Source organism: Taeniopygia guttata, chromosome 1 (assembly GCF_048771995.1).
Source record: "Taeniopygia guttata chromosome 1, bTaeGut7.mat, whole genome shotgun sequence".
In the NCBI taxonomy this organism is placed as follows: domain Eukaryota; kingdom Metazoa; phylum Chordata; class Aves; order Passeriformes; family Estrildidae; genus Taeniopygia; species Taeniopygia guttata.
In genome coordinates, this window is record NC_133024.1 from 60,340,618 (window position 1) to 60,366,656 (window position 26,039).

At 38.5% G+C, this 26,039-nt stretch overlaps 1 long non-coding RNA gene across 2 annotated transcripts in view; it reads right to left on the bottom strand.

Moving 5' to 3' along the window:
• Positions 1–4,404: 4,404 nt before the first annotated feature.
• Positions 4,405–26,039, bottom strand: part of LOC140684147 (uncharacterized) — an 81,347-nt gene continuing 59,712 nt past the window's right edge. Inside the window, exons 3-4 of one of the 2 annotated variants that reach the window (XR_012055940.1) lie at positions 8,681–8,778; positions 4,405–6,554 (exon numbers count right to left, since the gene is read on the bottom strand). This is a non-coding gene — a long non-coding RNA (uncharacterized lncRNA). Of the gene's footprint in view, positions 6,555–8,508; positions 8,779–26,039 lie in introns of those variants that run through there. The other variant, XR_012055939.1, reaches the window with a different exon arrangement.

Here is a 26,039-nt window from a genome sequence, read left to right on the forward strand (position 1 = left end):
TATTGACTCATTTCTGGTGTTTTGGCCAAATATATTTCATTAGCCTGTGTTAGTTTCTCAAATATTGTTGTAGGCTTGGCAAAAGTATCAATGATAATTCAATTTCTTGTAGTGTTCGTCCATAGGCAGTATTTTGTGATGAACAAGGTAGAATTGCTAATGTAGAGAATATTCTGAATAAAATTAATTCTCTTATGTTATGGGTAAAATCCACTGAAGGATGAGCAATTATATAGCTCAGAAATCATCATTGCATGAAGAGAGTACTCCATGGTATATACCATAGGGAAATAGCTAATGTGCGTCACAGTTTGTCATGATTTTAAATACAGCCTTATGATTAAGGATTAAATCAGCATAATTTCCCTCATTTCTCATCATTAGAGCTTTGCTAATCTACAACACTCAATAATTCGATCCACAGTACATTAATATTAATATAATTATTGCTATTTATGTGCCTAAATAGTTTTGGACACAGAGTTTGCCAACCAGTTGGAATACAGCTTGAACTCTGAGGAAACGTGTTACTGCTATTGGACACAGGAGATCCACAACGGCCTCAGAATGTATTGGGCACCAAGTGATTTTGCTGCTCTACATGTCAGAGTAAAGAGATTTAGAGGTATGTGTTGGACAGTGAATTAAATTTAAATCAGAAGGAAAGAGAGAAGAAAAAAAAAAAAAAAAAGCAGAAACTACTTTTCTGTATTCCAGCAAAGAAACATCTAATGAGAAGAGCTTGTGAAGGCAGATTGTCCAGTTAAATAACAGGACATGTGAGCTCAGAACCAGACTGTACTCATTGATTTCAGCATCACTTCTAAGAACATACAATAATGCTTCCCACTGCTCTGTATTTCCAGGAACTGGATGAATAAGATCCTGTCTTTTCAGCATCTTTGCTGTGTAAGCAAACAAAAAGGACTCATAGGAATGTATTATTTTGAAGATAGTAGTAAGTCCTACTTCCTTTACACACTTTGGCTGATTCTTCACAAAGCTTTGTCCTACTCCCTGCCTTTATCAGAGAATAGACCTGAGCTCTACCACAAGTAAGGCACGTACAGTACACTTTGGAAACAATGAGATGAGCATTCCCTATGCTGCTATTTCAAACATTCTGTGTAATTGCTGTTATTAACCCACTTCCTTTGTGTTGCATGACAGCTATGTTCTACCCTGTTGAAAATAATAGAGGAAAGTGTAAAGAAGAGCAGAACACTTTAGAAGAACCTCAAAAAAGATTTTACTTGATCAAAATTATTTTTTAATCTACTCCATTACACTTTTTGCATTATATTTAGCTGTACAATATACTTTATCAAGGAATTATATATTGTTGATTCTAACCTATTTCCATGTACCTTTTACAAGGAAAGTCATGCTTTGCTTGGCTGTTATCGAAGCTACTTTATTCAGTAAAAGATTTAAACATCTTCAGTGTCTCCAGGTTCAAACAGTTCCTTAGTATAGTCTAAGTTCTAAAGATTGCATGATGGAAGTTGTTATTCTGTCCTATATTCACAATGAATTCTGTTAGAAATTAAATTGGAAATGACAGTTCTAGAAGAAATATCCAAATGCCATGCATTCCAGTTCTGTATTTCCTTTGACATTTTGTCAAACAATATGCTATTTTCAATCTCACTTAGAAGAATCTAGTAGAACGCTGCATGCATTATTTGCTCTGTCTTTGGAAGAATCCATGGTCCACATCTACCTCTCATTCTGGAAAGGATGGACTCCATGCATCCACTCTTTTTTTTTCTGTGCTTCTGATATCTTTAGCTGTGAAAATCAAACTCTGCATTTTTTAACATAAACTTACTTCCAAAATCAAGGGAAAATGCTTATTTTTTTTTAATAAGTCGATTTTTGACAAGTCAGCCAAAGAATCCTTCCAAAAGATTTTGGTTTTGCAGGAGTAGAGACTAAACAGTCTCTAGTCTTAGCAAAGGTGTCAAATAGCTTATTCAAACTCATCTAAAAAGTTATTCAAACTCATATTTAACTCATCAAAGTTTATTCAAACTCATCTACCAAAAGTAATAGATCTTCCTCTTGTGGAAACCTTCAACTCTATTATCTCCAGCACTCCAGTAACCTCAGACTCCTGTAGATTAGCTACAAATTTGTTTTTTTCCAATTGTCAGTACAACCTTTTTTTCCCCAGTATTTTTTTTTTTGTGTGTGTGTGTGTGTGTGTGTGTGTGTGTGTGTGTGTGTGTGTGTGTGTGTGTGTGTGTTTTCTGATGCTGCTGTCCAAGTGAAATTTCCTATTTCTTTTGCCACTGCTAATTCTGGAATTCTGGAATTCACAAAAAGCGTTATGAAATGGCAAAAAAAATTCAAACAGAAAAAAATCACCTTGGCTGCAAATCAGTAACCACTGCTATTTTTGCACTGCAGAACAAAGCTGAGAAGGCAGTGGATTTTAAAGGTAGGATAATCTAAGAAAGAACAACTAAATGAAGAAGAGTTATTCTTCATGACAAGTTAAAGGTTAGTCAGCTCCCAAGAGCTCTGTATGACCTTATTCTTTCAGATCATCTAGTAGTTTAGCTGATAACTTTGTGGGTATAAGGTGACCCCTACGCTGAGTTTTCTTGGATAAGACTTTGCTTATGCTACCCATGGTTTTGCAGATAAATCTGAGAATAATATTATTCCAGACCCTTAAACTGAGTTCCTTGTTGGCAGTTCAGATTTCCACAGATCCTAACCCTGATGCCTTGTAGACAGCCAGCAACCATTTGCATATTCATATCATCACCCTTAGGTTATGTTCACATCCTTAGGTTATGTTCATATGTTAATCTGTTTAATGGACCTAGATATTAGAATACAACATCTTAACAGCAGTCATTTTACCCTGAAACTACCAGAAGGCTGAAAATGCTTTGTCTAGCTTCTCCTCTTCACTGTCTGAGATTTTTCCAGCACTTGAGCTACAAAAAGCATCCATGCTTTTTCTCTTTCCCATTTAAATACATCAACATGCTGCCCTCTTGCTCTTTAGTTTGCTTCCTCATGCACTGCTTCCAAGATGTTCTAGGAGATGTTGGAACATCTCCAAGATGTTCCAAGACTTCTCGGAGAAAATAAGGGAAAAGCTGTCCTGGCAGTAGGCCACCAAGTTCAGGCACCTGACTTAGGAATGCAGCCTTCCTGGTTTCCCTTTAGGGTCTTTGGAGAGGTATGGAAACCTGAGGAGGACAACAGAAGTGTCTGCTTGTTAGTTCTGCTCCAGAACACTCTCTAGAAGTGTCAGAAACCTTGCACTACCTTTTCAAGGACTTTATTTAAGTCTCCTATGTTACCTAACTTGCATGAAAATACCTTTCTAGATTTCCATCAAAGACTACCATTTGATAGATCCTAAAATTTATTCAAAACATGTCAGGATGGATGGAGATGTAAAATTTCATCTGTAATTCTACACCACACAAGTATCCAGGACTTTTTAAGCTGCCTGTTATGAAGACAGCAACCTACCCAAACTCCTTTCCAACCACCACCACCGTCACAACTTCAGTATGTTCAGCATGATGTTGCTTTTTTATTAAAAATTTTCAGCCGTCACATCGTCAGGAAGACATTTTTCCTTTGTGAGTTGGTGGCTTATCTGAATTTCAAGGTCACAAACCAAAAATTTTAATGGTCTTACTATCGTTCAGATAAGGGAAGGAAGGAAGATGTGAACCTTCAGTCAGTTCTGTGTGAAATGCATCATATTAGTGGTGTTTTTGACAAGATCAGGTGTGGTTCAGCACTCACTACCAGTTAAAAAAGGCACTTTCACTTCCTAATCTACTGACACAGAGAAAACACTGGGGAAAATTCTGCCTTGCTTGTTTATCCAAGCTGTAGGAAGCCATTGGTCCAAGTGCTGTGCCAGATGGGTAAGTGAGAAGCAAAGGGCAAAAGAACAACATGGAGAGGATAAGAAGGATATGTAGAGGCTAAGCAAATGTAGAAATGAGACATGTGGGAAGCAGTAAGGCATTTCATAAAACTGAGCTGTGAAAAATTAAGAGGCAGAAAATGGTAAGAGAATATAGAGGCCAGAAAAATGGGAGGACATGGAGACTTGTACCTGGATGTTCATTTACATCCTGCAAGGTCAAGTAACTCCTGCAAGGGCACAACATGAACAAAATCCATTATTTTGGACTGAGAAAACAGAAATGCTGCAGTCAAAGGACAATACTCATTGTTCCTGTCCTTGCAGTCAAAGTGAGCAGCTGATCAGCACAGCACAGACGATTTTGCATGCCAGAAGACTTAAAGATGTCCAAAGCATCAAGAAAGAGTTACAACAGAAGCCAGACTCGAAGTATTGGAGATTAGTAGTGACCTCTCCCACACAAATGCTGCACATCTGCACACACATCAGTTCACCCTCCAAAATGTTAACAGTTGTTCACTTTAGTGGGAAAACTGGGCTGTTTCCCTTTTTTTGCTGATTTGGCCTGTGGCTGATGCTTGTTAAATATTTTTTCTTACAATACATTAATTTGATAGTTCTTTCTGAGCTAGCATCTTGTCATAAGTTAAAAAAAAAATTAAACTACTTGTGGCTAAATGAACAATATGAATACTGTAAAACCCGCCCTTATTTAGAATATTTAAAGGGGTGTAATGATCTCAAGACTGAAATGGTTGTTGCAGCTTGAAAAATGAATAAAAATGTGTCATTAGGAGCAAGATGCAGATGTAGTGAGATTTTGTTCATCACTTTTTGAGTCATTTTCACACGTGTCTGTTATGTGGGTGCTCTAGAAGCTGAGAAACAGCCCAGAACAAAACTTCCTCTTCATTATCACTAGGCTGTGAAGAGGAGTAGGAAGCATTGGGAAATGCAAACCTTAGTGTTATTTCAAGTACATTTTTCATGAAATAGATTGAGTAGGAGAGATAAAAAGTTCCTGCGGAGAACACTAGATATATGAGTGTAGCAGGAGACAAAAATCTGCAGCTCTGTCTAGACTATTGTTTATGTAGTCTTCTAAACTAATTTGGTATATTGCCAACTCAATCTACTTTACACTCACCTTTGAAAATTATGATGCAGCCATTTCATAAAGCCATGTGTTTAAATCTTAAAGCTTTGGATGCGTGATGGGTAGGAGATGATCTCACAGAGTTTTGCTCCAAAGCACAGGCTTGATTTAAGCTGATGACTTTGATCCCATCTCAATCAGCAGGCCCACAATAATAGATGTAATTAAGCACATTGTGGAACTAGGATCCAACTAACCTTTTCCTATTCAAGCCCCCAAAACCATTTCTTACCAAAAAAGTCTACAGTAATGGACATGTACAGGGTGTGGCACTGGGAAGACTGAAGTAACCATGATTTTTCTTGTCATGTTTAGAGATCAAAGTCTTTCCGGGTGGATCGTCTCAGTGAATTATCAGTGGATTTCTAGGACACTTACATGGTGAAACACAGCATTAAAAGAAAACAACGAATAAAACATTTCTGCAATTTTATTTGCTCTAATGAACAAATGTAGAATTTGGTCTCATAGAATATTTTATATGGAAATAGTTACATTTACAAGAGAAGGTTCAGTTTGGGCTCAAAATATTGAGTAGGGAGAGAATTATAGTTTTGCTGGCAATGCATCTGTCCTACTGTATCTGCAATGAAGGATTCCAGCTGAATATTATGTTACTTTAGCTAAAATACACATTTTCCTTCACTGTTGAGAGGCTGTTCCCTAACTTAAAGAAAATTGATGTTTTCAAACCTTGCTCTGTGTATTAAAGACTTGAAGAAGAAGCAATTTAAGGCTTTGCTGAGAACAAAATAAATCATTTTATCTTCTGAAGTGTGAGGATTCCTGAGAACAGTGTCCAGATAAGCCATTAGGTACAGGTACACAGAAGGCAACACAGTTGGTATTGTTTGACATCCTTATGACTTTTAATCTTTGTTTAAGCACTGAGTACCAGGGATGTTCTTCTTGTTATTTACACACACACAAGAATGTCCTGACCACTGACAACCTGATGTGTCACTATTTACAATTCTGACAGGGAATTTCTTGAAAGCATCTCTTTTTGTGACCTGAAACCCCTACTTCTAAGCCTGGCAACCAAATCAACTTTTGTTCAGTTCAAGATCATTTTCAGCTTTACTCTGACAGTTGTCTTACTCCTGGTTGAAAACCACTGCCTGCCACAGGCCACAAGCCAAGTGATTGTTATCTGCAGTGACACTTCAGCCATCCTGGAAAATGCACCCATGCCAGAGAGCAAGGCTGCTCATTCATCCCAAGGATCATTGAGCACTTTCATTTTGAAAAATTTCGGTTTAGTGTCCTATAAAACAAAGAATGTAAAATCCATCACAGCCCAGGATGTTCCTGTGTAGTGCTGGCCAGTGCCACTCTGAACCCAGCACAGGATGAGCAAAGAGAGCCTCATCTCCACCCCCAGCTGCTCCCCAATTCTTCCTACCTGCATGCTGTCAGAGAGAAAGCAGAATCAAAATGGAGCCTGCTCCCTTTTGAGGTGAGTCTCGGCTCTGCATAAAGTTGCCCCTGTGGAAAAAGGGATTTATTCCTCAGTTTTAGAAAGACTTTATCTAAAGGGAAAAATTGGACTCAGTTCCCCTGCAACAGACCTGTCATGACATCTGCAAATACTGAGTCAAAGATAACTGCAGATGCTATTACATTTTTGAAGATATACCATCTACTATGGTATTCCAACAGTATTTATGCAATTCTAAGAAGATGTGTAAGAATTTTAATTGACTTTCAAGTCACAAGTTTTTACTTCGTAAATACCTGAAAAGCTTATTGCACTATACACACTTCAATTTGCATTTTACCTAGCGGTCATTGTATACTCTCACAGAAAATTTTTTATGACGCGTCACATTGCAAAGGCAGATCCTGCATTTCTGCAAACTATAGAGCATACATGGAGGGTTCATGTGTTTGGGTTGGATGTCCCAGGTGCCTTTTAAACAGCATTTCATAATGCCCTCCAGAAATGTGTACACTCTTGTAATGATTTTACTGAAAATATATATGTTAACTTTGGTATAATCATTATCTTTTATGCATAAGGTATTTCCATTTTCTTTCCCCCAGGAGTCAGAGAAAGGCCAAGAAAATCTTGTGCAGGTAATATAGACTTACAGAATAACCTTGTTTAGAAGGAATCTTTAAAATCATCTAGTCTTCTCTCTGGCTCAAAGCAGGGAAAATCACAAAGTTAAATCAGGTTGCTCAGGACCTTGTCTAGTAAAATTTTGAAAACTATCAAGGCTGCAGATTTCCATAGTCTCCTTGGGTCTCTCCTCTAGTCCTTCATCATTCACAATGTGAGGGATTTTGTTCTGTGCCCATCTGGAATGGGCATTTCACAGAAAGGAGAACAGCACAGGTTTTACCAGAGAGCTGTTAAGTTATCCTCAGTTTACTAATTCTGAACAGCACCAAAGTAAGGCAATGTTGATTTGAAAGGAAAATGCACATTTCATAGCTTCAAGCATTGTTTCAGGGCACATTCTATGAAAGGTTAAAACTAGATTAAAACATTTATTATTAAAAATTAGGTTCTGGGTGATTTTAACAATCATTATATAGAACTAAATGGAAAATACTTTGTAAATAATATCAAAGTGATAAAGAAGAGGTGGGTAAAGATTGTCACGTAACTTTCTGGAAATAGCTTTGCAGTAATTTTTCTCAAAAGATATTTTGGTCTGTCAGATCCTATAATCAAAAAAGACTGAAGACAAAAACTGATATTTTAAACTATAGCAGTCTTAACTTCTGTTTCTTGATTCCTGAGCAGTTCTTGGAAATGAAGAATTCCAACTGAATGATTAGGGCATTGTTTCAATTAACTGTACATGTGGGAGTCATTAGGAAACAGCCCTGCAACCAATCTGTATTTCCTTTATTGGAGTGTTATGGTGTTGCATTGTAGAGGATACACAGGGAAAAACTTTTGCAGTAGAGTTGATGGATTATGATGCCAAGGCTTGACTTCGCAGAACCATACAAGATCCATCATGATTTATACTAATCCCTATCACAGAAAGGCAAACAAAGAAGTTCAGTCTATTTGTCATAACCCATCACTTGAAGTAGCAAAATACTTACTGAGTTCTCAACTTTCTCCAAGCTGTTTGTAACCAGTGCACATTACATAGAGCACAGTCAGGTGGTGGATAATGCCTCTGACATTTCTTTTCAACAGTAATAAGGACTTCATCAAAGCCCTAAGTTGCTGTAAGTAAGTGGATAAACAAAATCTATTCTGATTCAAAGTTCTATTTTCAAATGGTAAAGGGAAAGGAAGTTTCTTACTTTTTTCCCATTCGAATAACTTGTTCAGCAAAACTAAGGAAGGTAAGGATATTTTTGCTTGCAAATGACTATATTTGGCCACTACTTACAAGTCAAGCAAGATAAATTGAACTCCTTCTGCAGTTTATGTTGCTCTCACTTTTGTTTCTACCAGGACTAATTAGGTACATTGCAAACAATTTTTGAAATGAAAGAGTAATCACAGTGTTCCCCACTTCTCAGTATCTCCAGAGCAGAGCAAAGCACAGAGCTGAAGTTGTTTATCTTCATTATAACCAGAAAAACATCTTCTGTTCATAGAAAAGGGAAAATAGATTAAAACTGTGGAGTTTTCTACTTACAATTACTTTTCAGATTGTCACACATACTCTGACACTGGTGTTCCTGTATAGTATCAGATGGTCTTTATCATTGATGAAAGGCACCACAGTGCTGTCTTCTGTGCAAAAAAAAAAAAAAAAAAAAAAAAAAATCAACATTGTGAGATTTTTTTTTTTGTCTTGTATCTACATAAATCTTCAACTGCTATAGTTCTATACCCATATTAAATTGAGATCTATTTCCTCAACTGGGCTAGAGCATTAGGGACTGTAGCAGTTAGAGGCATCCCAGGTAGGTTATGATTAGGATGCTTGTTCTGAGAAGCATATGTGGAGTCTGGTCAGACCCTGTCCAGCCCCACTGTCTGCCCTCTGGGCTGCACACTGCCTCCTCAAACCCTCTGGTTCTTCAAAACTCCAGCTCAGCAGCTACCAGTGCTCAGGTAGTTTAAATTCTGGATGTTTGGCATATGTAAAACTAGTAATATCTTTGCATCTGCTCTCCAGATCACAGAAAAATAAAATTAATGCAATTTATTATTTTAATATTTAATATTTAGGCAGAAGATGCCAAAGATTCAGAAGAGATGAGCATGGGTCAAACAGTGGTCATTAGAAGGGGCCATAAACCATCAAAGATCCCCAAAATACCCTCAGACTCTTCTCTGAGGTTTTCCACCAGAGGACTGCACATGATCCACAGTGTTGCATCAGAGAGTGTAAAACTCCCTCCTCCAGGGGAGGTACCTGCCTGTTTCCACCTGAACCTGAATACACATTAACTCATTAAAATTTTTCTTTTGTGGCCTGTGTGAGTCTTGGGGTACATCTGCACTTCACAGTTCCACAGAAATATTTGAACTTGCTCCAAACCCAGCAACATTTTAAGATTGTTTCAGTGCTATAAATCCTTATCCCAGTTGTGGCCATCAGACTATTTCCAAAACCTTAGCACCATGCTCCAAGGTACAGGGCAAAGCTGGTGTCTTAGCACTGCAAGGAACTATATGGTGATGTTGTGCCCAAAGATACAGGCAATTCGTGACAGTTATGTGAAATGTAAAGGTTTTACACAAATGACTCCCCAAAAGGTACCCAAATAGTTCCCATCCTCCAGAACCCACATCCAAATTATCTGCAATGTAATTTCATTCAAGTCAATAGAGACAGTGTTGAAGTCAATGGAGGGTACAACAGAGATTAATTTGTCCCTTAAAGCTTTAATAACAGGAAATTACCATCTGGCTCTACATGTCTGCTTTATTAAATTTTTATAAGACACAGAGTGACAGTTTTTATAGAAAGACAGATTATTATTGCACATCATCCAAGCATCTGTCCTCAAAACTGGGCTTTATTCAGCAGGAAGAACATATGTATTGCTTGTTTCACTTACTGATGTCTTTCTTCTTTCATAAATGTAGATGGTTTATATTACTGTAGTTGATGTCAGTAAAGCCTCAGTTCCCATAATCTTCATTCTGAGCAAGTGATGCAATGCTTAAAGCAAAAAATCTCTATTTAACAATATATAAATAAAATAAAAAATGTATTCCATCAAGGATCACATATCCAGAGCAGGACTTAATTTATTGTCTTTCTATACCATTGCCTTCTGCATTTTATGGAAATATAATTAATTTACTGAGTCACAACATATGAAAGAGGCATATTTCCTCACAGAGGCTTAGCATAGGGGTTCATCCTCATATTAAGAGAAATTGCATAGCCAGATCCTTACAAAAAAAAAAAAAAAAAAAAAAAAAAAAAAAAAAACACTCCCAAACAAACAAGAATCCCCACAAAAACCCCAAAACAAAACCAAACACACACACACAAAAAAAAAACAACCCAGGAAATTTACCCTTTCCCAAAAAATGTGAATTTTCACTAGCAACCTATTATGTGAAAGCAATAGTTTTAAGGTCAAGAGAAGTGATTACATCAAAAAAATTCACACTAGTGATGTTCTGTCCCCCTCCAAGAGCAAATAAGGTGTATGCAAAGAGCTTAAAGTAGGCACTTCCTCATGTTAAGCCATGTTCACAGAGTCTCAAAGAAGCCCCTTTTCAATGGATTCATATTAATAGGCACAAAATCGCAGGCGGCTTCATTGCTGCTGAAGAGGAAACCATATTGCCATGTTTGGGATGCCATCTTCCTACTGACCCTCTTTAAAACTGACTCTTTTCCATCCATTGTGAATATACCTTGGGCTTCATTCAGGATACATTTTTGTGTGTGAGGCCAAAAGCAGAAGTTTAAGACCTTTTAAACTTCTTTAAGTGAAAGTAGAAAGGTTGTTTCTTACAGTGAATACAAGTGTTTTTTGCAAGTAAACTATGGCAGAGCTGGTTTCCTCTGTGTCTTTGCATATAAACCACATTTGAGAGTATGATTCAGTGGGCAGGAAACTGAGCCACTTGTTGGGGTGTGTTTTAAGTTCCCCCATGTTATGGTTGCTCCCTCTCCCCCTCTTTGTGTTAAATGGTCCGTCCCTCCTTCTCCTCCTCCCCCTTTCGCCTGTCAGTCTTCCCTTTCCCCACCCTGATAATGTAACTTTGTGCTGAGTCATTCCCCAGACCCCGCCCCAGGGCCTGTCTGTCACCCTGAGGCCTCTCCCTTCTATCCAGAACCTTCCAGCCAGGGCCTCAGGTGATAGGTCCCCGGGGACCCCTCCTTTCCTCTCACCTCATTGGACACCTCCCCTGATTGTCATTCCCTTCACCACTCCCCAGTTATTCCCTATTGGTCCCCTGTTGTTCCCTCCCCATGTTGCCACCCCCGGTTATAATCCCCTGCAAACTGTACCCAGTCGCCTTTTCAGGCATACCCGATTCAAGCTGAGGTGGGTCTTGTAGACCACCAATAAACTTGGAGCAGCGGTACCCTCAGAAGGACGACTCCCATGTCTTTGTCACCGTCGCAAAGGGTCCTTTACCGGTCTGGTGCAACGGAACTCACAGGTCACACCCCTCACCCGCAGTTGTCATGGGGGTGGCCTTTGTTGTCTAGTGTGCCTAACACTGAGCTAGTTGCAGACCAAAGGAGGCACCACGACAGCCACTGAAATAAAATTCCCAGAAAACACAAACTTTATTACAAAGGCTAACAATTGCTATTGTCCTTTCAATGGTCCAACTTTGTAACATGATTCTGATGTGATTTACCAGAATTACTTCCATGCATACAGGAAGCAGCCCATTCGCCATTTCACCATCTGCAGTGTCATGCTGAGTTTTTAATAGAATTCTCTGGGCATGATATAATTGCAAATCTAGTAAGGAGTTTGTATTTGCAATATTTGTCATAACGCAATGTGTAAAGTTTTACTAGTGTCTATTCAGAAAGCTCTGAGTTACAAGCAGCCAGAAGCCAGAAAAGTGCTAATTAAGGTCTACAACAAAATATTAATCAAGAGATCTGGGGGAGGAGAAAGGAAAGAAACTACTTCAATTATTCACACCATTATGTGGCATCCAGCATAGCCTGAAAGAAAAAGCTAGCTGTACTGATGAAGCAGCCAAGGAAAATAGCTAGGAGACCTCTCTGGCGAGGAATATGAGTGTCGGGAGCACAAGTGGATTCTGTGGATCCACGTGAGCTTCTGACAAAGACTATTTGTAGAAGAAAACACTCAGCACTGAGAGCATTGTGCATTAGTTGTTCCAAGGGCACTTCCCCACATTTGCTTTCCCAAGCCTCATGTTTGAATAATAATCACAACAGGGAAGTTAAACATGCCATACTACAGAAAACATGGTAATGGTTAATTACTCTGTAAAACTGCTTTCACTATTGGATTAATCAGCATGCTTCCCTCTGTGGGTCCCACCACCTACTAAAAGACAGCAATGGAAACGTCCCCATCTGTGCTGCGTGCTGGGGCTCCATTGTCTCAGCCCTTCTGCCCATACTGCTTGTATGAGGCTCAAACAAACGCATTGTTGATTCTTATCTTCATCCCCTTTAAAGTCTGTCAATGGGATTCACCTCCCCCCCCACCCCCAATAACGTGTATTCCCAGAATTTCTCTTGTGACCCCATGTAGACCTCCTGGGCCGTGCTTTTTGCAACCAACATTTGTCATTTGTCACTGTCTGATACAATGAATTTTTCCCATAGCAGCCCTCAGAGAAATGGGCTGATTGTCAGGACAAGAGGGTTCAGATGGTATTTTGCTGAAGTGTTTTCTGTCAATCATTACCAGCATTCTGGGCTTGGGGTTTTTTTTTGATTGGGTTTGGGTTTTTTATTTTTATCTTTCTTCTCCTGGAAATTCTAATTCATATGCATTTTATTTAAAAAATATGCTTTGCCAAGGAGTCAAATTCCCCCATTCTTTCCTTGGGAATTCCAGAAAGTTAATGCTTTCTGTTCCCCTGTTTGAGAGTAGAGCCAATGCCTCACACCAGAACATCAGCCTTTGCCCATGTGCGAGACTGGTCTGTTAAAGATTAATGACTCAAAACACTTGACCATCTGTGGACGAGGCAGGCTGCTTTGCTAAAGCCATGTTTGCACCCCTGCAAGAGATGAAAGGGAAAGAGGTGAGGTTTTGGGTGTGTGATGGCAAACCTCTGGTCTGCATAAGAAGGGGGTCTGAACAATCACCACTGGAGGCCTCAAATGGCTTTGAGGCAGATGAGAGGCAGATCCTGTGCGGTGGGATGGTGCTTTTCATCATGCCAATTGTCCTCCCTTACATAAGTCACTCTGTTGTAAAACTCCCCCCACACCTCCACCTGGGAAAGGTCCTGAGGGTTTTCATCCCTCCTGAAGGGGCATTCCTGGCTCAACTGCGCTGATGTGAGAGGCAGCTGTCATGTCTCAGAAGGTGTCACAAACCATCAAAGACCCCCAAAGTGTGCTCCCAGACTCATTTCTGAGGCTTCCCACCAGAAGACTGAAAGCTCGCCCCCAGGGGAGGTGCTAGGGACTCCCACTGAGCCCGAGTGTATTTTACCAAGGGATATCAAAGATGCAAGATTCAAGTCTCATCCCAAGATCTGGGGTGGTGCTTATGTATCTTTCTACTCTTACTCTTTCTTTCTCTTTCTTTTCTTCATGCATTTTCTTAAGTAATATTTGTATGCTTTCATATTGACATATTTCTGTAGGTAACAGTAAGGAAAACAGCTACATGCCTGCTTTCCATTGCAAGCAAATTGTTCTAAAACAAACCCTTCATGTGTATATTTACAAACACTGATCATCCTGTCTCCTTCCACTCTAATCCGCCCCATGGGATCTAGTAACATGAACCTGGGTTACCCTCACCTTCTGGCGTGGGTTGTAACAGCCCACAGTATTTCAATTACACCATCAACTTCTTGGGACATTGGCCTGCTAACTGGCAGCCAGTTTTAATGACAGCCACTGCAAATTTTATCCAGCAAAATCCTGCATGGCCACTTATCAAAATATGTGAAGTCAATATCAGTTCTTGCAAAATTCCCTCCAAAACATTAAAGGGGGTCATTCTGTTTTATTGGAACAAAGCAGGGAGAAGGCTGCAGGACAAAGCAGTTTGGATGGTTTTTTTGGTGGGGAGGGGTTGCATAGCGTGCATTCAATAGACAATCAGGGCTTCTGTCACCTCTACTTTTCAGAACCTCTTTCCATCAGACAACATTTTCAGTGTTTCAGGTATAGCACTAGAAAATGAAATTCCTATTCCAGCTTTATAGTCTTTTTCTTCTTACAATAATTTCAGACTGTGCTGAAGGAGAGAAATCTGCTTAGAAGTTTTCTTAGCTTTTTGCATTATGGAAAGATCGTGTCTGGAGAAGTGAACCCACATAGAATCACAGAATCATCATCTGCATCAGCTGAAGTGTGTGGGTTTGTAATGATCTCACAGCACACTGTGCCCACAGTTCAATAGAAGATATAGCATTTGCCTTGGGTAAATGTACAAATCAACAAGGCATTAACTCTCTTGTGAGGATTAGCATGACCTCTGCATCACTGTCAAAATCCCATTTTGCTTCTAATTTATGCCTTCTGAAAGTTTTTTCATCAACATGATGATCTTGACATTGATTATTTGAAAGCTATAAACCACATCAAAAAATTGCAGGACTAACATTAAGGAAAAATATGCCTAGAAATAATTTGTAACCCTAATAAATACATGAAATATCAGGAAGGCTCAGAAATTCTATAATAATAAAATTACACAAGTCATCAGGACCATGATGACATCACTCCATCTTTAGATAAATTTCAGATTCAGAGTTTTACAGCAGCAGAATGACATGTCTGCATTGCTGGAGGAGCTGTTTCATCTTGTGTTGCTAGAAAAACAGATTTGGATTTCTCAGATCTTTAGGACAGGAAGAAATGACCGTTTCCCTGATGTCCTAAACAAAAATAAGTCCTTAAGGACAAGTCTAATTCTGCAATGTGAGCCTTGTTCAGTAGAAGTTTAGTTTTGAAGTCTTCCAGGTTACATTCATGAACAAATATTTGTCAGTGTGAGTTAGTCTTACCAAGGCAGATAATCAATGTAGGAATACTGGCCTTTCCTTTATTTGCAGGGGTGCAAGAAAGAGAATCTGAGCCTGATCTGAGCCAAAACATTTCTAAATGCAGTTTGGAGGTGTCTCACATAAAAGCGGAGAAAGGCAGTATCTGTGTAGCTCCTCAGAGCTACACCATTGCTCTGCCACCAGTTTGACAAAACTGACAGAAACTGGAGAGGATACTGAGCTTCACTAGCTTTGTGCTTAGCATGAGATTATCTGACCCATCCATACTTCAGAAATAACTGCTTTTCCTCCCACTTCTTCAATTTTAATGTGTTTTTTTAATACGTCACAATTCTGCATTTCCATAAAACCCATCCCTCTCTTTAGTCACCCCAAATATTACATGTATGTACATTTACTGCATTTATAAGGAATTCAAGGGCTTTCTCTTGCCCATATCCTTTTAAGCTCAGTACCTGTAATCTGCTCTTTTCCAGACCTTCAGCTAATCTTTGTTGGTTTTTACCCTTGAACTTGTTCTCTTTAGAAGGTGTTTTTCCATATTTGAGATATAGACTCTCATTCAGTCCATGTTATTCAGAAATGTCTTTTTGATGAGTTGAGGCTCATCCTCTGGAGTCTGTGGCATGCCAGAGGGTAGACCTGGGGCTGAGCTGGAGCTATGACATATTCCTTCACACAGTTGCCTGCTATGGGAATTAAGATAGATTCCTTCCCTCTGTTAAATCATGGTACAAGGATGGTGCAAGTCAGCTTCTTTCCATTTCTTTAAAGCCTTAGTTCCAGTTCCGCATGTGTCCCTGTGAAAGCGTCTATTAACATCAGATGATCTGGGAAGGAGTCTCACCCACAAACTGCACATCCTGAGCACAGACTCTCCTAACAAAGGCACTGTTGGAGGTTGCTAAGTGCTCTTCACTGTCATTTAGAGATAAACCTCGCAGAACCTTTTCTCACTTTATTACACAATAGCTTCACACTTCATGACTAAGGAGGTAAACCAAGTCTTAACAGCATAGAATTTCATGTCGCCCACCTTTACTGCTGTAATGTCAATTAGCAGATGTTTTGAAGGTGCAATAGCAGTCAGTGTCACCTGTCCTTACATAAACATGAAAAACTGATCAATTTTTCTTTTAACTTCATTGTATTAGCATTAGATCTCACTGATGTATCAAACACATAGCAGTGCATTTCTGCCACTGCAGTTGTCTCAGTATAATATGGAAAAAATCCTGCTTTGTTTTGTTTGGCATTTTTTTGTTGCTCACTGACTTGGTTGCAGTAGATAAAATTTCTGATAAAAAGAAGTTCCTGTAATTATGGAAAAGGCACTGGATGAAAAACATATGTTTGTTGCTAGGGTTTGTCCAATATCTTGAAATAGTCATGAAGTGTGAAGAATTTGTCCTAGAATAACCATTTGGTTATTCTAGGACACTTATACAAGCTGAAATTATTAGTAACTGTTGATAAATAACTGGATCATCAGGTCAAAACCAATTTATTAAAATATTTTGAACAATGAATGAGGGAAGAAGGGTATGGAGAAGAAACAGGCAGCATTATCCCAACATGAAGGACTTCTATTGTAACTCAAGGTGTGTGTGAGGGCACTGGGAGATTAGAAATCCTGGTCAGATGCTCAGATCTTTATGGATAAAAATGCTGAGGGAAAGCCTTCAGCAGCAGCTGCCTGAGGCTATGCTGGTGTCCAAAGTGTTCCTGATGGTCAATACCTTATTGTACTACCTGTTGAAAGTGCGTGCTGGAAGACATTGCTTTCCAAGATGTTCCAGTGGAAGAAGCACACAGGGAGAAGGCAAAAACTACCACAGTTCGGCAGATTGGCACTTGACCACGTTTATTTCTGTGACAGAATTAACCACACTTTGGTATTTTGGTTCTTTATACCAAATTAATTTCAGACTCCATGTATGGGTGGAAAAGGGTAATGAAGGACCATCGTTTTCTTTTATGTAAGTAGCAGAAATTAAGGGGTTGCATGAGAAAAGACAGAAATAGAGAATAGGTTTTTTTTAAATATGGTGTAGGGCATGAAGAGCATTATTTTTATAGTCTCAAAGGACTGATTAGTGCTAAACAAAATTTAAGAGTCATGATCACTTGCATTTCCTAGGAAAAGGGTTGAAAAGTGCTGTGCAACATCTCTATAATTTCTGAGAGGTTATCAGCAGTACAATAAACCCAATATCAATTTAATCCTCATTGCTTTTTCAGTGATCTGAGCTAAAACATTTTGGATTTTGGTCACTTCTGCAGATAAGGACAACTTGTAAGGAAAATTTTAAAAGATATTTTCATAAAATTAGGCCAAAGAATCATAATATATTTTTCTTTCTGGAAACAAGTGATTTGAAGGTATTTTAAAATCTTATAAACTAAGGAGTAGTAGCAATTAGTAGGGTAGCATAGATGTAGCTGAAATTGGGTTGTGGATTTTCTTGAAGCTTTTTCAGTCTTGATAAGGTTTTACATTCAGTACAGATGGAGTTTCCAGCAGGATTATGTTTCAAGGCATCCACAGCATTTAAAAGAACCTTCTCTGTGTACACACAAATCATTTAATAAAACACCCAGAGAAAATACAGCTCCTTGGATCCTGGCAGATAGCTGACCAGAAGGAAACTTCTCTAAAGCTGATTCACCTGCAAAGAGAAATGTATTTCTACAAATAAAAGAACTAGGGTGATTTATTCTAATATTTGTGTAATATCTGTATTTCTCCAATTTTCCTATGAATACAGGGTTATTTATGAGTGAGTAGGGTATACAACTGTTCTAAAATGTACACATACATTGTTCTGAAGATGTACCTTATAATCTGCTATTGAAAATCCAGTCTGGGCTGCAATGCCCCTTGGGTTGTTCCTCCACCAAAAAGACAGCATTAATTGCACATCTGTGTCACAGTTTTTTGGAATTAGAAGGTGACATATTTTTGAATCAGTTAGATTAAATGCTTTCAGATGCAAAACATCATTTAAAAGAGAAACACATTCCCAAAAATTATTCCAAAGGCCAAACCTTGCATGAAATTGGAAAAAAGAGCTATCAGTTTATGAGATAACAATGACTGTAATTATACAGATGAGGTTTTATGTACAATCAGTATTTATGTGACCAAATAACAGCAATATATTTATATACATTGTGCATTAGTATGACATACATAGACTTGAAGAGGACAGTTTTGTTATGAACATATTTCTCAGCATTTTTTCTCTGTTCTTCTTAAGCATCTGGTAGTGGATTCTGTAAAAGTTCTTCTCAGAACCAGTCAGCTTTTTGATTTGAGTTTGGATATCAAGCCCCACTTTCCAGCTGCACACAAGACTGTGTAGAGGTGTATAATGAAAGTCTGGAAGGACAATTATACCTAATATGAAAAGAAATCTACCCAGTGAATTTTCTTGAAAAATTGTAGAAATAAAACATAGCAGAAAATGCTGAAACAAATCTGTGTTGTTGCCTTAGAGTCAGCATTCTGCATTGTACAAGAATTCCCTTTACTATAACAGGAATACCCTTCAGGCTACAAGGACAAGTAAATGGACCAAAAGAGTAAGACTAGCTCCTTAAACACTATCAGTGATGACAGTGTTTAAGTAGCACTTGATTGTGCTGGGAAATAGGCATCATTGTAAATTAAGCTGGTATCCTCCAGGATCAAAATGGAAAGTTTGGTGTAAAACTGTGCCCCACTGGTACCGGCATTAGCTACTGCTAATGATCCCAGCTGCAGCATAACTGGTTGGCTCACAGTTCAAGCTTCTGTGGAGGAAGCATTTGGGAGAAGTTTCCTGATTTGCAGTTCTCGGAGGCTGATGTTGTGGTTTACTAGCATGGAAATATTCCCCATAAAACATGGACTTGGCTTTAATCTGCAAGGGAGTTTGGGTCTTCTGGGTTTTGCATTGTTGGTTCTTTTCACTATACAAAATATTTCCTATGTGTAAGTACCTTGCCAATGAATCACAACAATAGTTCTGAGCAGAGCTAAATTAAATACAGCATAAAATTAAACACATGTAATCTTTTTAGACATTAGCAAGATAATTTTCCCATCATTGCTAAGTGTGTTTATAAGGGTGACAACCATTCCAGAAAAAAAAAAATAAATAAAAGTTCCATTTGAATGGATAATTTATTCTCTTTATTGTTTAAAACTTTTGTTCTGCAAAGCTTAATTATAAGTGAATGTCTGTAATGATGAGTTTTTTCCTCCAAAGTCTAGTGCTACAAGGCCCTTGCAACACAGGTTGCAGAGATCACAGATGCTGGTACTCCAGCATGCCTAGAGCCTGTGACTTCGGTGAGGCATATTGGGTTTCTTGCTGGGCTGAAGGGGACTTAAGAATACTAGTTTTAACCTAAACACAAGTAAAGAGGATCAATATACTGCTGTGCATGGGAAATTACTCATACTCCATATATTTGCCTTGTCCTCACCCTAACTTGGGGCATTGCCTTTGCTTCAATGATGTGCAATGCTTCTCTAGGATTACCATCAAAAATTACTTATTCGTGTTCAGAGCAATCTTAAACTTGTACTCAGTCACACAAACGTGTTACTGAAGGTTAGCAAACTGTGCTGGATTACTTGTCTGTTCACAGACGTAATAAATAGTTATTGTTCAACACCCCTCTGCTTTTGGATTTAGGATAGTCCCCTAGTTGCTGTGATAAATGCTTCATCTACTCAGCATTTACATCAAAAGCCTGTAGAAACAGTGAACATTCTGTAAAGTTACTTAAAAATATGAACCAATCCATGACTGAATTTCCTCCTTATTTCCTGTAATTTCCACCTTATTTCCACCATTGTGCAGGAACACAAGGGACTACTCTGTAGCAGGTGTAGGGTCGGGCTCATCCCTCCCTGACAAGCAGGGCACCTAAGCCAGGAAGCCAGGAGTTCTCAGCCCTACAAGACATCTCTGCAAGGGGATTTGAATTCTTATCTGGTGATGACCCTCTCTCTCTGCTGTAACAATGAGGCAACCTGGATAAGCCTGTGGTCCCAGGCTGGGCACCTGAGCTACATGCAGGTGGGTGCAATGAAGCAGAGTTTCATCCTGACCAGATTTTTTGTCTGTCTAAGCAGTTTTAAATCATCAGTGGTACCCAGGAGCCCTGCAGAATCCCTCCTGCACACACACCAAAGGTGACAGCTGCTGACCTAAAGAGCAAGTAACAAACACTTGAGAACAGAGAAGACCATTTTAAAGCGGTGATATGTCAGTGCCAGTAAACTTTTGAAGACTTTAAGTGCCTCAGAAGATGTATAAACTGTTTTATAAGCTAAGGCATAGGCCACAGACAGGCAGCTGTGAAGGAGAGCTTTACCAGATTCTCCACAAGGACTGACTTCTGAATATCATGACTACTGGGTACAAAATGGAAGTTAGAAGGTAGATCTAGTCTGCCTGGAGACAAAGGTTAAGCATTTTTTGCTTCTGTATTTGCAAGGTAATTTTATGGAGCCTTTAGTATACTAAAACAGTTGTACTGGTGATTAGATGAAGAAGGTCTTTGCCCTTGGGCACTACTCTTTTGGCCTTATACCCAAGCTCAATCTGCAGTTCTTTGCAGAGAAAATAAACCTTGATATTCTTTACTTAGAATCTAATGCTTGGACAAGATTTATTCTAAATGGACTGCCCTGTGTTTTAATTTGAATACTACCAAAGCTGTTTTCTTTCTGTTAAATTACATTGCATGTGCATTCTTGGATGCAGTACTTGCTTTTTTATTGGTGTAGGGGTTTTTTGTTGTTGTTGTTTTGTTTTTGTTTTTGTTTTTGTTTTTGCCCATGGTTTTCAACAGTTAAGGTATTTAGCAAAGTTATGTTAGATTTATGGGGTTTGAGTATTTTGAAAATTTAGGAAACTGATTCCTTGTACTCTTTTTCCTCCCAGCTGTCAATCCTTAATATAGTATATGTTGGTACATCAGCTGCTTTCTAAGAAACAAGTAGCATGGAGAAATTTCAGGCAGCTAAAGTTTTGTTACAGACCCAAAAAAAGATAAAGCAGAAATACATTGCTTTCATATTAGGAAGAGAGGAAAAAGTAGTGCTATTTGAGTAAAAGATTTTTGGAAAATGTTTCACAGCAGCTTAGGAAACTTCACACCAAAGAGCTTTGCATACTGCACACACAGCTTTGAGGATATGCCACACAGTCTGCCCAGGAAAAGGGGTCACATGGGGAGGAGTGACTTAAAAGAGCAGAGCATACTTCACTTTGGAGAATTATTATCCACTTCCTTGAGTCAGGGAAAAATATCAAATACCATTACAAATATAGACAAAGATACAAGTCTGGGGACTGATCTTTTCCAAATCTGTGAAAATCTTCCCATGCATGGAGCACCTTCTGCCAAGGGTCTGCTGACCTTTATGAACCCTGACAGCCTTGAGCTACTGTTGATAGTAAAGGTAGCAACTGATTGCTGGAAAAATAGTTATATTTATATTCACTTTTACATTTTTCATTTTTCATGGGTGTTGTCCAGTCCAGGTCACACAACATGGATTTGATTGATTTTCTTTTGGGTTTTCTTGAAAACAAAGACTGTAAGTCATCTTCCTTGGAAGAGGTTCTGGAAGCTGGAAGGAGATGAGGATGATGCCTTTGTCAGCTCTTTCAATTTGATCTAGACCTTACTTTCCTGAAAGATGTATTACAGTTCCATGTTCACATCTGGCTATTCCATCAAGTTCCTTATCCTTGCATAGTATAAACTGTGTGGGATTCCACAGTCTTAAAGAATAATGAGCTTTTCCATCTGCTCTTCACATGTTCAGTCATTCTTCACAGGCAAGCCTCACTCTGAAGGTCTCAAGCTAGATGATTGCTCAGAATCTTTAAATGGCTAATGCCGTTTCCAGTGGCAATCCAGAAATTCTAGACACTCATGCTAGGGAACTGATGGTCTACTAGGACACTGAAAGATTTGAGCTATTTGGATCTCACCCTAATGATTCAGTTGGTGTCAAGAGGTTCTGAGAATACCAGCAATGGAATGAGAAAGTGGAAGATGAGCTGGAAAATCTGGTGGCATAAAAATAGCTGTCTAGTACCAGTTCTGGGAAGTCTGGAAGAAAAAATGCCCTGTGATATTCTAAGGCATGGATGTGTCAACTTAAAGATTTCAAGATGTTCCTCTCAAGATATCAATGAGGTCCCTCTGAGTCAAATATAAAGAATAAAGAGCTGGTGAAAAACTCCAAACAAATCCATTTTACAAGTTTATGTTAAATTTTTTATTTATTTTGAGACACTTATATTTCCGAAGGCAAAACCCAAGATTTTTAACTGTATCTTTGAATTTCTGCAATGGTATAAGACCTTCCCTTTCCACTAAAACATTTTTTTTGCCTTGAAGCTACACACAATTGTTTCACTAATGTAAAAGAAAGCAAACAAATAGCCAGAACACACATACAGAAGACAAAGTATTTCTGTTTTACTGAGTTGTAGTTTTGCTGAGTTTGGTCTATGCCTTTGCCTGGGGTTATTCTGACAAAAATCCTTATTATTTGGTTATGTCTGATGAAGAACAAAGCAAATTGCAAGGGAGAGAAAGGAGCTAAGAGGCATAAGGATTCAGAAATATTATTTCAACAAAATCTTAAATCTGTTTTGTTCCACTGTTTCTGAGAAGAAAAACCCACTGCTGTCTCAGAAAGAATGTTTGATACAGTTTGTATAACCAATCTTGTAGCAAATGAGGGAGAAAAATGAATCTGTATTTCTTGCAAACTGCGCATGTCCCCTGCCTGCTGGGCTACAGAGGTGGCTTAAACAATCCTTCTCTCCTAACAATATGGGAAACATAGAGGGTTTTTTGTTTGGTTTCTTTTTGTGCAGTACAGTGCAGAACAACTAATAAGATAGCCAGGATGTACAAATTTGCTTTCTCCTGAGAAAAACTAATAAAACAGTGTTTCAGCACTCACTTGAAAAGTGGAGCACAGATTCATTTGCTACTTACACAAGCAGTCTTGGAGATGCCATAAACACCAGGCTGTTACCTGTTTAAAATTACCTGTTGTCACACTCTCTACCTTTTCAGAAGACCTGTGAAAGATGTTGATTTTCTCCCATAAAGCAGGACGGGAGCATCTTTGACATCTTAAATAGACATGTAGAATGGAAAGTCCAGCTGTGCTCAGAACAGCTGTGCATATTCATCAATCCAAGACAAGAAGAGCTATATTTTTGTTGGACTCAAAGAGAGATCTTGAAAAACTATGACACCTAATACTGCTGGTCAACATGAAAATAACCTTTCAAGTGTTTGACTGCTCCTGAAAAAGCCAAAGACTTCTTGTGGGCTTTCATGCCCACTTTCTTTGATATCACACAGTGTTTCTAGGTCTGAACCCATATGTACTGAAACCTGTATCTTCAATGGACGTTGGGTCCTTTTCATGCCTGGCTAGTATACAGCAAAAATTCTGAATTTGTCTTATTCTCTTGCCCAATATTACCTTTCTGCTAAGCTTTTCCTAACCTATAAATTAAAATCTATTTTCCTATATGTTTTTATTTGTATTTTCCACAAAGCACAAACATTTACATTTCAGATACGCAGTAGCTGAAAAATTTAAGTGAACAAGGGAATAAATACTTTTCCCAGAAACTGCACCTAATCATTAAGATTTCCAAACTTGGGGATTTTTTTTTTGTTTGTTTGTTTGTTTTTTGGGGTTTTTTTTCCCATAGTTTCCAAAATAGTTGTGTCTGTTTCTCACGACTGAAGAATGCAAGCAGATATTGACAACTGGCACATACTAAATCTGTAATATTTTCCCACATGTTTAAATCTAAAAAAAAATCTTTAGTGCAAGATAAGTTGTTGGAGATCCAGAATTCCAAATACACTATGAATTCCTGAACACCTAGCATTTTAAATTAAGTTTTCAATTAAAATCCTGTCCTGAGTATTAGCACTATTATTTTGGAGACAAAATTGAGCTGTATTTATTTGGAGCCGTACTACATATTTTCTGTCTTCTGAAGATGAAACATTGTTCCAGTATCCCGATTTTTTCAGAAACCAAGCCACGTTTGAGCTCAAAGTACTGCTTCTGGGAGCCTTTGCGGGAAAATAGAAGTGTACATGGCCTGTAGCTTCTGGGGCTGAGAGACTAAGCTATGTGTTGAGTTGAAAACTTAACATGGTCACGTCAAATCTCGCAAAAAATCTTAAAGTAGATCTTGTAAGGGTCATAATGAAGTTTGACTGGACTTACAAAGGGTGCAGCCTCTAGGGGATAGATGTTATTGCAAGAGGCATGGAGAAGAGAAATATTTGCACTCTGTAAACCATGTCACCATGAGTCACACCAGACAAGGTAAGTCTCATCAGACAATACATCCATCATTCCTTGTGTTTCTCATTCTCATATTCTTTTGAGGGGCATAACAGAAGGAAGCTTGGAGAAACAGACTCCCTCCCCACATACTTCCAACTACAGTTACCTTTTCAGGAAATAACAAGAAAAATTTAGATTAGAAAAATTTAGATTAATACAGAAGGACTGTTACAGTCTTTATAAGAGCCTATCTGTCACTAGTGCCTGTAACTTTCCATCTTCACCCTTTGCCTGGCTGCCATGTGCCGTGGGACTCCACAAGACAACGCCATGCACCAGGGGAATATCTGCAGGAAAGGCCCTCCTCAGTAAGAACCTCTACTTATCTGCACACACCTGCCAGGTTACAAATGGTCTAGTAGCATATCCACTGATATTCTGATTCTTTCATCTCAGGGAAGCTGCCTGAAAGAAGGTAAAGAAATAAAAAATATAATTTTTTCATAGCCATCCACTACCACTTAATATAAACTAAGGAACAATACATTTAGGGTTGTTCATTCTCCAAGTCCAGTTCAGTGTCTTCTACTTTTGCTTCTCTGTTGTTCTTCATTACATATTTTTCTATGCCCAACATACCATTTCCACTGAAAAGCACGTAAGACCTTATTATATTATATTCTTTATATTATATTCTTTATATTATATTCTTATGTTCTTATTATATTATATTCTTAAGACGTTATTAGAAACATCTGTATTGATTCCCTCATGAGGCTTGTCATCAATTCCAGTAATTCATAACATTAATTAATTATGTGTTTACAGTTATAAAATATAGCACAGAACTTCAAGCCAGGCTGGTGATCCTTTTCTGTTGTTTTCTCACCAATTTTATAAAAAAAATAGTGTTTTAAAAATGATTTAAATGAAATCTTGCCTATATTATTGTCACTTCTTATCGTAGTTCAAATGATAATATGCTTTCTAACCTAGCAGATACTGCCAAGCCCCTCACAAAATGTCTCTTGTGTCACAGGGGGATAAGGTGCTTGATGACACGTTTATGAAAAGAATGAATTGAAGGCAAGAGCTCCACAAAAAAAAAAGGAGTAGAATTCATTTTCCTGTTCTTGTGAGAAAAAGGTCTCAAGTCGTCTGCTGATATAAATTCATTTGATTCCTACCAGCTGAGAATCCCCTCCTGAGGTGGAAAGTGAAACCGTTCCCTAGGACTGAGCGCACTGGTTCATCAACCTCCCTCTAGTGAGCTGTCAGTTAGAATCACAGGTGGAAAACACACCTTCCCCCCCCACCCCACCAAACTCTAGCTTGTTTCTGTTTCCTTTCCAAACTTAAACCACACAAAATGTTCCCTTTGCAGGTCAGCTCTTGGTTGTTTTTTCTCTCAGGCAAGGTCCAGCAAAGAAGCCCTTGGTTTTGCATTTTTTTTCTCTCTTATATCATTCTTTTGTTTAGATTGGTGAAATTAAACTATTACAAGCTCCTTCAGGGCTTTTGGGATCCACGTGTTCTG